This window comes from Oncorhynchus mykiss, chromosome 1 (assembly GCF_057628025.1).
Source record: "Oncorhynchus mykiss isolate SJ-2025 chromosome 1, ASM5762802v1, whole genome shotgun sequence".
NCBI classification, from domain to species: Eukaryota; Metazoa; Chordata; class Actinopteri; order Salmoniformes; family Salmonidae; genus Oncorhynchus; species Oncorhynchus mykiss.
The window spans coordinates 40,341,425-40,354,038 of NC_143022.1; positions in this window are offsets into that span (position 1 = coordinate 40,341,425).

Below are 12,614 nucleotides of genomic sequence, written 5' to 3' on the forward strand. Positions count from 1 at the left end.
ATTCTCTGGTCTGATGAAACCAAGATTGAACTATTTGGCCTGAATGCCAAGCGGCACGTCTGGAGGAAACCTGGTACCCTCCCTACAGTGAAGCATGGTTGTGGCACAATCATGCTGTGGGGATGTTTTTCAGGAAACTAGTCATGATTGAAGGAAAGATGAGCGGAGCAAAGTACAGACGGATCCTTCATGAAAATCTGCCCCAGAGCACTCAGGACCTCAGACTCGGGCAAAGATTCACCTTCGAACAGGACAAGGACCCTAAGCACACAGCCAAGACAACACAGGAGTGGCTTCGGGACAAGTCTCAATGTCCTTGAGGTGCCCAGCCCAGACTTGAATCCGATCGAACATCTCATCTCATTCATGTTTCAGTTGTCAAGGCTAAAACATCTTCCTTTAACCTGTCTCCTCCCCTTCCTCTACACTGATTTGAAGTGGATTTGAGAAGTGACATCAATAAGGGATCGTAGCTTTTCACCTTTTCTATGTCATGGAAAGAGCACCAATTTAACCCAAGACAAGTTACTTTTTTAGGCCATAGACTATTGTGCATGGTCAGATTATGTATGTTAAATCTAAATTGCAGCATTCTTTCATACACTCCTCACCATGATGCAGTCAAACCAATCCTCCCTATACTTCACTGTGCCATGGTATCCCTTCTCAGACACATCAAGCTGTCTTGGTGCTCACTGTTAAACGCAGTAGTTGTGTTTACAGTTATTTAGAGTGAAAGCATCTGGTGCTGTGCTGTGATCCACCAAGGCTTCCCCATAGGCCAGGGGTTGGCAACTCTAGTCCTCAAGGGCCTGATTGGTGTCACTCTTTCTCTCCATCCCTAGCAAACACAGCTGATTAATCAAATTGCATTCTAAAATGTGAAAAAAGTCAAGGGGTGTAAATACTTTCGTCTGGTGGAAGGATGAAATAAATGTAATTTACTCTTTAAAATAAAAACGTGTTGTTAATCTTTTTTTAAATATGTTGGCAACCGTTTTATAAAAGCAATAAGGCCCTCTAACCCAGAATTCTCGAGTCTAAGAACAGCCCTAAATTAGGAGTAATCACACATTATACCACAGAATTGTTTAATACTAATTTCAGACTGGCTAGAAAGGACATTAAAACCAGATAACGGGACAGTTGGAAAAGATATCGGGACACCTTGCAATCATGACGTTATATGCGCCTACACATGCATACTGTACTTGCAACAAAGTTACAGAAAGTTAAACCAACAGCACACATCCTAAAATTGGATACATTGTAAACGCACGTCCAATGAAGAAAAATGTAGCTAGCTAGCAATTGATTTGTTTTCGAGAATCTGATGACCTAACGAGGTGAGTGATGTCCCTAATGTAGTCATGATGCAAGTGGCGCTATGCTGTCAAATCTTCCCAAATGAAATTTCTAGTTTGACCAGCTGTTTTCAGCAACTGATATTTGTTTAATTTGGTTGTCATATTGGCAGGTTTGCTAGCAACAAACTATTTAGCTATCTTCTTGGTACGTTCGTCGTTGAATGAATGAGACCAAAGCACAGCGTGGAAAGTGTTCATGATATTTAATACTGAACCACCGACAAAACAACAAAATATAAACAATTGTAAAGTTCTGCAGGGCTAGACAGCTACTGTGCAAAAACAAGATCCCACAAACTCAGGTGGAAAACAGGCTGCCTAAGTATGATTCCCAATCAGAGACAACGATAGACAGCTGCCTCTGATTGGGAACCATACCCGGCCAACAAAGAATAGAAAACTAGAATGCCCATCCAAATCACAACCTGACCTAACCAAATAGAGAAATAAACAGGTTCTCTAACGTCAGGGCGTGACACTTCTAGCCTAGTGTTGATATGCAATGTGATAACATGTTTTCCCAGTAGAAAACGGTAGTAATTTAGAATGCTTTGTTGGTAATCCATTGGTAAAATATTTATCTATATTTTTTTATTGTCTGATGTCCATTTGACACTTTATCTTGCATCCCATTTTTTCATATTTATGATAATGATTCTGCCATAAACCTGAACTACTACTAACCAGTGGTGGGCCGTCAGGGCCAGCAAGGCCTTCTCTGCTGGCCTAAACATCATCAGAATATAATTTTAAAATATAGATATTTTCCCACAAATATGTATTAAATTATTCCCCAGAGTAAGAGTTATACTCTTCATTTCATAGCTTTCCTCTTGGTTGCACTGCTTCCAGCCCCAGGTTGAGATTTGGAGGGCTGGTCTTTATGTTAGATCTTTTATCCAATCATATTCAGCCATCATGAGTTGCCAGGGGTCTAAAATCTGCCCTGAGGCCTTCAGAATCAACAGTCCGGGCGCTTGTAGCTTGAAGTGAATGGAAATGAAAATTTAGTGTCAACCAATCAGCTTCAGAGTTGGCTATTGTATGCCTGCTGGCTGGCTCCAGTGTTACACAGGAGCCAGCTAGAAGGCGTAGTGCGTGCACGTCTTTTGATTGGATTACCAATATTGAGAGGCAGGTCCTATGCAGAACTTCAGAACTAGGAAACTGAATTTGATAAACTAAATAATTTGCGTACTACTAAGCTGTTTTTTCAACCCACAATGGCGGAAGGAGGAGAAGATATCGATTTGGTCAAGGATATAATTTAACGCCATTCTCAAGACAAACTTTTCAAGAAAAGTTAGACATTGTAAGGAGAGGTCGCCCGACGCCGACGCTACAAAGCCTGTCACAGGTGGGAAAGGGGTTCGTTTGCCACTTTCAAAGTTCCAACTACGAGCACTATCAATGGCTCACAGGCTCCGAGAAGCACTGTAAATTGTACTGCTGGGAATGCCTATTATTTGCAAGTGATGGATTTGATGTTTGGAGCCACACTGGCTTGGCAAACTTGAGTTGTCTAACCAAGGCAGTAACGAGACACCAAAGTACGGCTGGGCACTTACAAGCAATGGTGCTTTTGAAAACTTTTGGGGACACCCGAGTGGATCTACAGCTCAACGAACAAGCGCTCAGGGCAACAGAGCCGCACAATGAAAAGGTGAAGAAAAATAGGGAAATATTTAAATGACTCATTGATTGTGTCATGTTTTTGGGTGACGCCTGGTTATACTGCGTTTCTGTCTAAATGTATAGTGTCTAGAGCCATGATATCATAATGATGGTAATAAGAGGTGGATTAATTTGGGTGGGACTGTGTAGGACCTCACTGAAGGCCCAGGCCTCAGGCCCACGGCACGCCACTGCTACTAACCCACAGAAGCTATAAGGTCAAACCCATAGTAACATAATGAAAATCACCTGCTGTCATCATGACTCCCAGACCTCCCAGTGTGTACTGTATGTATGGCAGATTATTTTAGCTCTGGTATCAACCCTGCCGTATGGCCAAACACTGATTGCAATCAATGGCAATTGTACAGTGAAAGTATAGAGTGAGATCATACAGTATCTCACCCATGCAGATCGTATCTCACCCATGCAGACTCTGGGTCTGTCCCAAATTACACCCTATATTCTGCACTAATTTTGGCCAGGCTCATTGTGACATTTATGCTTGTCTGCTACTGCCCTCTGAAGGGCTTGTTTGGTCAACTCTGTTGAATGTCCAACTGATGCAGCTATGGAGCATGACTTAATTGAAATGTAATGTTATTTGAGAATGATAGACTGTTTGAGCTGCACTTAGAAGACATTTGTCCCAACTGGAGTGCTAGCAGCAGTAGTGAAACTCATGACTACAACCAACTACCTGTGCCAGCTGTCAACTGCTGCTAGCACTTCTCTAAAGAAATGATGAGGTTATGTCCAACTGACAAAGGCTGTGTGAAAAATACAAGCATCTTCAGATTTCCATCATAAAAGTGTTTTCACCTAAAGACGACAAACACATACTTGACTGCAGACTTCCAGAGGCTTGAAAACGGAATAATTTTATGTTTGATTGTCAGAACTCCTAAGAAATAAAGGAGAGCCGCACACTCTGGGAGCTCAGATGCAAAAATATTTATGTCCATCGTTTCGACAGACAAGCTGTCTTCATCAGGGTATATATACCCTGATGAAGACAGTATATCCTGATGAAGACAGCTTGTCTGTCGAAACTTTGGACATAAATATTTTTGCATCTGAGCTCCTAGAGTGTGTGGCTCTCCTTTGTTTTTAAGTGTTCTACTCCGCTAGCCAGCACCTCGCCTAAATAGGTGTGTGTTTCTTTCACCTCTAGATTGTCAGAACTCCCCCATCTTTGTCAAGTAGGTATATTTTCCTGCCATCTCATTTGATGTATAGAAGTGGAAGTCGGGAGAACAATCACTTGAACTTTGGAACCACAGCTTCTTTCTTCCTACACCATAAAAAATATGCACACAGACAGAAAAGTAAGTGGACAAAGAAAAGGTGGAAACATAAAAGCCCTCTCTCCCATTATAGCGTCAATGGCGACGACCATACCTGGTCCCTATAAAGAAGAGGAAGCCTGATCCAAACTGTGCCTCTGGATGACGGTTGAGGTAGGGGGCTGTCGTGAGGAGGGATGTGGGGGGAGAGGAAGGGGGGCAGCGATGCACAAACAAATACCTCTTTAGCATTCTACACAGCAATCTTCTGCAGTGTGTTTGGTTTCCAGGAAGCACTGCTTTATTAATGTGCCCATCTCCCCGGTCCTCCCTCCTCTCCTCCCTCGCATGGAGGGGAGGGTGGAGACGGAGAGGAAAACGAGAGGAAGGAGGATGGAGATAGAAGGAAAGCGAGAGAAAGGGATGAAAGAAGGAGACAGACAGGGGAAAGTGCTGTGGGAGTGCAGGGAGGGTGAATTAGGTTAGAGGGAGATTGGACTGCATACATCGGGCAATCTCCTGATGGAGATAGAGAGCCCCTAGCCTATGGGTCTGACATGTTAAACAGCAGATGTGCGTACATGCATGTGTGTACCCAACAAATGACTGACAGTGGGTGTCTGTGTTTGGACTGGTTCAACAACAACATATGGAGGTGCAGCTAAGAAACACCCCTTTACTGATGGTTTAAGTGCAAGCTTTGCAGTGAAGCTAGGTCTCCTTCGCTACCATGGATGACTACATTTTAAATGCATTTAAAGCTAACCAGGGGACCAAAAGTACTGTGGCTCTCTCAGTATCACAATACTATTGTACACACAAACTCTCTCTCTCCCTCTCTAATTAATAAAGCAGGATGTGTTTGGAACGCTGAGAACCTGGAACAGAGAGAGAAAATGTTTTTAAAATTTCCCAGGCCACTGACATCGGAAGGCTGTCGTTACATGACGCAACTTGCATGCAAGTGAGTTATTTCTTGAATGGTTCGTGAAACAGCCCCCTGCAACTAATAAGCAACTTATCTGCAACTTGAATGCATCCAGTTGAAACTTGTCAACATTTGTCACGTTCTGACCTTTATTTCCTTTGTTTTGTATTTATTTAGTATGGTCAGGGCGTGAGTTGGGTTGGCAGTCTGTTTGTTTTTCTATGTTTTGGGGTATTTCTATGTTTTGGCCTAGTATGGTTCTCAATCAGAGGCAGGTGTCATTAGTTGTCTCTGATTGAGAATCATACTTAGGTAGCCTGGGTTTCACTGTGTGTTTGTGGGTGATTGTTCCTGTCTCTGTGTTTTGCACCAGATAGGGCTGTTTGGTTTTTTTTCCACATTTATTGTTTTGTAGTGTTTATCGTTTTTTCATTAAACATGAATCAATATAACCACGCTGTGTTTTGGTCCGCCTCTACTTCACCACAGGAAAGCCGTTACAACATTGTGCAACTAGCTGCAAGCAACAGATAATCAAAACAAAAACTTTAGTGACATGATCCATTCGAAGGTTCAGAATTCTGACCCAGTTGTCATGTCAATGCTGCGCAGCACAACCAGCGATCAGGGTTGATAGAACAGAAACTAGCACAACAGGAGATGTATACAAATTATTTTACATGGTTTAGCAGTCGATAAATGTAATTTCGAATTGAACCCAAAACTTTTTCCTTACCAGTTTCAACTGAAATTGCTAGTTAGCTAACTAGCTGTGTTGGTGTTTGAAATGCCATTTTGGTTAGCTAGGTAAAGTGTATAGGCTGCAGTTCTTCTATATCCTTGCTGTTACAATAACAAAATGATTGGATAAACACAATTTGTGAAATCATAATGTAATGCAGGAGATGACATCGGGTGAGTATAGAAGTCTCAAACAAGCAGCTTCAATTTGTTTGTCTGTTGTATGCAATTTTAATCACATTTAAGTTGCTTCATGTAACAGCAAAGTTACTTGATGTCACTTGCAACTGCAACTAAAATTGTGTGAAAGTTGCTTTGTGTAATTCCAGCCTAAGGAATAGTCTGTTGCAGCTCACAGATTGGTATCAGTTGTTGGCCCCTATGTGACCTGGTGTCCGAAAATTAAATTGTGCGCAGGGAGTCACTTTGGCACAGAACCCTGATCACACAGCTCCACTGGACTTCACAGAAACATTCTGGAACTCTCCCCATTCTATTTTCTCTAAAAGTTCCTTTTAGAGAACAGATATTCTTTAAAAAAAATGTTTTTGTTATTTCATAGACACTGCAGAATATGCTCTTTCTGATACTACGTATATAAAAAATAAAGGCATTTTATTTGGATTTGATAAATTGAGGCTTCTTTCCCTGCATCTTCAAGATGTGCCCATCTCTTCATGTATAGCTTGACAACTGATAATACTGTCACTCATCAGACTATTGTCTATGTAATCTTGTCCATAGGCTAACTCTTATCTGTGAAATTAGTTTCGATATAGTTTAAGTGTAGTTTCGATGGGCCGGCTGTGCAGGCTACCTGACATTTGTTTCATCATATTCATCAATTTGGATAGAGTAATGTTTTGCATGTGGCCTACTGCAACATGTAGTATGTTTTAGTTTCCCTTACAATAAAACTGATTAGTAATAGCGTTTTAGTAAATAAAAAAATCCCATAACAGTTTAGTTTTATAAAGTAAAATGTAAAAGAGAATGGTATCAAGCCGAAAGGCGTGTGGTCAAATTATTAACATGAGCGCCAACGATGATAAATAGGCATAACACAAACTCATTATTACACTATTGTTGTTCTAAATTAAATCAACCTCTTCACCCTCCTTATCCTTCAGTTAGGCCTAATGTAAATTTGATTGTGAAGTAACGTGCACAATTACCGCCCATTTGTTATTCATTCAGTGGGCTGGCATATTTGCTTCTCTTCGCACATCAACAAGAATAGAATCAAGGACAATCTTTTGTATTATTCTAAAGGCCTACTGCAACATGTAGCGTGTTTGTTTCCCCCACAATCAGTGGTGTAAAGTTAAAAAAAATACTTTAAAGTACTACTGAAGTAGTTTGTTGGGTATCCTTACTCTACTATTTATATTTTTTAATACTTTCACTTCACTATATTCCAAAATAAAATAATGTAGTTTTTACTCCATACATTTTCTCTGACACCCAAAAGTAATTGTTACATTTTAAACGCTTAGCCGGATAGGAAATGTTTCCAATTCACACATTTATCAAGATAACATCCCTTGTATTCCCTACTGCCTCTGATCTATCAGACTCACTTCGTTTGTAAATGATGTCTGAGTGTTTGGTGTATGCCCCTGGCAAAAAATGCAGAAAATGGTGCAGTCTGGTTTGCTACGTAAAGGATTTGAAATTATTTATTTGTATTTAGTGTCTAGAAGAGTAAGGCTTATCTTTCTATTTAGAAGATATTGGCCTACTGTTGGGCAGGGGACTCTACTCCACAATGATTTGAAGTAACCATGCAAACTAGTAGCCTTCTCAGCAAAAGCTGATAGCATGTGCCATTCTTCTCTGCAGACCCTCTTCAGCTCTGTCAGGTTGGATGGGGAGCGTCGCTGCACAGCTATTTTCAGGGCTCCCCAGAGATGTTCGATCCGGTTCAAGTCAGGGCTCTGGCCGGGCCACTCAAGGACATTCAGAGACTTGTCCTGAAGCCACTCCTGCGTTGTCTTGACTGTGTGCTTAGGGTCCTTGTCCTGTTGGAAGTTGAACATTCACCCCAGTCTGAGGTCCTGAGCGCTCTGGATCAGGTTTTCATCAAGGATCTCTGTTTTTTGCTCTGTTCATCTTTCCCACGAACCTGACGAGTCTCCCTGTCCCTGTCGCTGAAAAACATCCCCACAGCATGATTGTGCCACGACTTTACTTCACCGTAGGGATGGTACCAGGTTTTCTCAAGATGTGACGCTTGGCATACAGGCCATAGAGTTCAATCTTGTTTCTCATGGTCAGAGTCCTTTAGGTGCCTTTTGGCAAACTCCAAGTGGGCTGTCATGTTCCTTCTACTGAGGAGTGGCTTCCGTCTGGCCACACTACCATAAAGGTCTGATTTGGTGGAGAGCTGGAGAGATGGTTGTCCTTCTGGAAGGTTCTCCCATCTCCACAGAGGAGCTCTAGCCGCTTCTCATCCGACCTTACTTTTGATACTTACAGTGCCTTGCGAAAGTATTCGGCCCCCTTGAACTTTGCGACGTTTTGCCACATTTCAGGCTTCAAACAAAGATATAAAACTGTATTTTTTTGTGAAGAATCAACAACAAGTGGGACACAATCATGAAGTGGAACGACATTTATTGGATATTTCAAACTTTTTTAACAAATCAAAAACTGAAAAATTGGCAGTGCAAAATTATTCAGCCCCTTTAAGTTAATACTTTGTAGCGCCACCTTTTGCTGCGATTACAGCTGTAAGTCGCTTGGGGTATGTCTCTATCAGTTTTGCACATAGAGAGACTGACATTTTTTCCCATTCCTCCTTGCAAAACAGCTCGAGCTCAGTGAGGTTGGATGGAGAGCATTTGTGAACAGCAGTTTTCAGTTCTTTCCACATATTCTCGATTGGATTCAGGTCTGGACTTTGACATGGCCATTCTAACACCTGGATATGTTTAGTTTTGAACCATTCCATTGTAGATTTTGCTTTATGTTTTGGATCATTGTCTTGTTGGAAGACAAATCTCCGTCCCAGTCTCAGGTCTTTTGCAGACTCCATCAGGTTTTCTTCCAGAATGGTCCTGTATTTGGCTCCATCCATCTTCCCATACATTTTAACCATCTTCCCTGTCCCTGCTGAAGAAAAGCAGGCCCAAACCATGATGCTGCCACCACCATGTTTGACAGTGGAGATGGTGTGTTCAGGGTGATGAGCTGTGTTGCTTTTACGCCAAACATAACGTTTTGCATTGTTGCCAAAAAGTTCAATTTTGGTTTCATCTGACCAGAGCACCTTCTTCCACATGTTTGGTGTGTCTCCCAGGTGGCTTGTGGCAAACTTTAAACGACACTTTTTATGGATATCTTTAAGAAATGGCTTTCTTCTTGCCACTCTTCCATAAAGGCCAGATTTGTGCAATATACAACTGATTGTTCTCCTATGGACACAGTCTCCCACCTCAGCTGTAGATCTCTGCAGTTCATCCAGAGTGATCATGGGCCTCTTGGCTGCATCTCTGATCAGTCTTCTCCTTGTATGAGCTGAAAGTTTAGAGGGACGGCCAGGTCTTGGTAGATTTGCAGTGGTCTGATACTCCTTCCATTTCAATATTATCGCTTGCACAGTGCTCCTTGGGATGTTTAAAGCTTGGGAAATCTTTTTGTATCCAAATCCGGCTTTAAACTTCTTCACAACAGTATCTCGGACCTGCCTGGTGTGTTCCTTGTTCTTCATGATGCTCTCTGCGCTTTTAACGGACCTCTGAGACTATCACAGTGCAGGTGCATTTATACGGAGACTTGATTACACACAGGTGGATTGTATTTATCATCATTAGTCATTTAGGTCAACATTGGATCATTCAGAGATCCTCACTGAACTTCTGGAGAGAGTTTGCTGCACTGAAAGTAAAGGGGCTGAATAATTTTGCATGCCCAATTTTTCAGTTTTTGATTTGTTCAAAAAGTTTGAAATATCCAATAAATGTCATTCCACTTCATGATTTTGTCCCACTTGTTGTTGATTCTTCACAAACAAATACAGTTTTATATCTTCATGTTTGAAGCCTGAAATGTGGCAAAAGGTCGCAAAGTTCAAGGGGGCGAAAACTTTCGCAAGGCACTGTAAGTATATTTAAAACCAAATACTAGTAAACTATTACTCAAGTAGGATTTTATTAGGTGACTTTCACTTTTACATGAGTCATTTTCAATTAAGATATTGTTACTTTTACTCAAGTTTTAAATGTACAAAATCAAACATCAGTGGCCATTGGAACCATCATATACTTGTGAAGATATTGGGCTAAAAGGTCAGGCGCTCCATACAGGCATTCTTCAAACCTTCAGAGTTCACACTGATATGAATCACCAGTGCACACTGCAGCTGAGGTGACACAATACAATATCCAAGCACTGTTGGAAGTCTGTCCAGCACTCAGTTCTCAGTACAAGACTACCACCCAGGGATTCATCTGACTCCTCAAACCCTGGACATATTGCACTATGTAATATTAATAAATGATCTAAGAGACTGTCTCTCAATTTTACTCTTAGCAGATGTTTGGTAAACCGTGTGGAAAATGCATTTAAAAAAGGTAATCGTGAGATGCGGTATTCCAAACTCATTTTTCAAAAATCAAATTTTAGCTAGATGCCTGGGCTGAGCTGCACGTATAAAATGGAGCCCTCAATGTTGAGTGAAAGACCTACAGGATATACAGTAAATAGTGATTGAAACATGTGGGCTGTTAAAAGTGACATGACTTTTCTAAGAGAGGTACATAACCTTTACATGTTCATTAACCTATGAGAGTTAATGAGAGTTTATTCCGGCAATTGCAGGGGAGATAACACTCAGGATAAACCGGAGAGAAACTCAAAAAATACAGAACCACAGTCATTATATACTTCATCTACACAAAGAGCTGCTTACCCCTCCTAGGGGGACAAGGTTAAATGAGAGATAAGGGGTACTTGGCGGCACTTCCTTAAAGCTTTGTACAAACAAGAACTGGTTCTAACCAGTTCTCACAGCCTATTTGTCTAATATAGGAGAGTGATAAGTTATTTAAAGCCTATTCAGACAGGGCACAAAAGGCCCAGCTCAAGGCTGAATTATCCTAAGAGGTAAGGAGCCAGCAACAAATCACGCATGTGATACTGATAAATTACCAGCTAACATAGTGCATTCGGAAAGTATTCAGACCCCTGCACTTTTATCACATTTTGTTACGTTACAGCCTTGTTCTAAAATGGATTCAATAAACAATATTCCTCATCAACACATTACCCCATAATGACAGTGAAAACAGGTTTTTAGGATTTTTTGCAATAAAAACAGATACCATATTTACATAAATATTTAGACCCTTTGCTATGAGCCTCGAAATTGAGTGTGACAGGCGAATGCGCGAAGGCTGCTGGCTCTCCGTGCTACCTGTCCAGAGCTGACGGGAAATGCCATGGCTTGCCAGGGACAGGGGGAGACCCTGACGAGCTGTGCAGTTACCTCCCGGCTACCCATTCACTGTCTGTTACTACCCGCAACACTCCACTAGGACAACCGTCAACCCCAGATTCAAGCCTTTGTAGACTCTGGGACTGCGGATAATTTCATTGAGCAAGACTTTGCTGGAGAGTTACAGATCTCCTGCTTTTAATGTCCCATCCATCTGCAGATTCATTCGCCCCTCTACATCCACTTCTGGTGCAGGCTTCTTCTTCATGGCTAAGAAGGATGGAGGCCTGTGCCCCTGCCTCGACTACAGAGGGCTGAACCAGATTACGATCAAGAGTCGTTACCACATATTCCTGATGTCCTCCGCATTGAAGTTGGTCCAAGGGGCCCAATTCTTCACCAGCTGGACCTCCGCAACACTTAGTCTGGTGAGAATCAGGGAGGGAGATAGGTGGAAGACTCCCTTTAACACCCCTAGTGGGCACTATGAGTATTTAGTCATGCCCTTCGCATTATCGAACTCCCCGGCAGTCTTTCAAGCATTGGTCAGTGAAACCCTAAGGGTTATGTTGAATCGGTTCGTCTTTGTTTACCTCGGCGACATCTTGATCTTCTCAAAGACCACATACTGCATGTCCGCCAAGTCCTGAGACGACTCCTGCAGAGTCAACTATATGTCAAGTTAGACGTGTCCCAAGTTCCACGTGTCCCAGGTTTCCTTCCTGGGTCACATTATCTCTACCACAGGCATCCAAATGGACCCCTTAAAGATTGAGACAGTCACCGACTGGCCCCGTCACACCTCACTCAAGCAAGTCCAGTGGTTCCTCGGGTTTGCCAATTTTTACAGCCGTTTTATAGGCACCTTTGCTGCAGTGGCAGCGCCTCTCATGGTCCTAACCCGCATTCATGGAGCTCAAGGGACGTTTCACCACTGGACCCATCCTTGTTCATCCTTATCCGACTCGTGGTTGAGGTGGACGCCTCAGACACCAGAGCAGGGGCAGTCCTTTCACAGCAGAACGAGGAGGATAAGAAACTGCACCTGTGCGCCTTGCTTTCCAAGTGGTTCTCGCCAGCAGAACGCAACTACGATGTAGGCAGCCGAGAGCTCTTGTCAGTTAAGTGGGCTCTTGAGGGGTGGAGACACTGGTTGGAGGGGGCACCTCATCCTTTTGTGA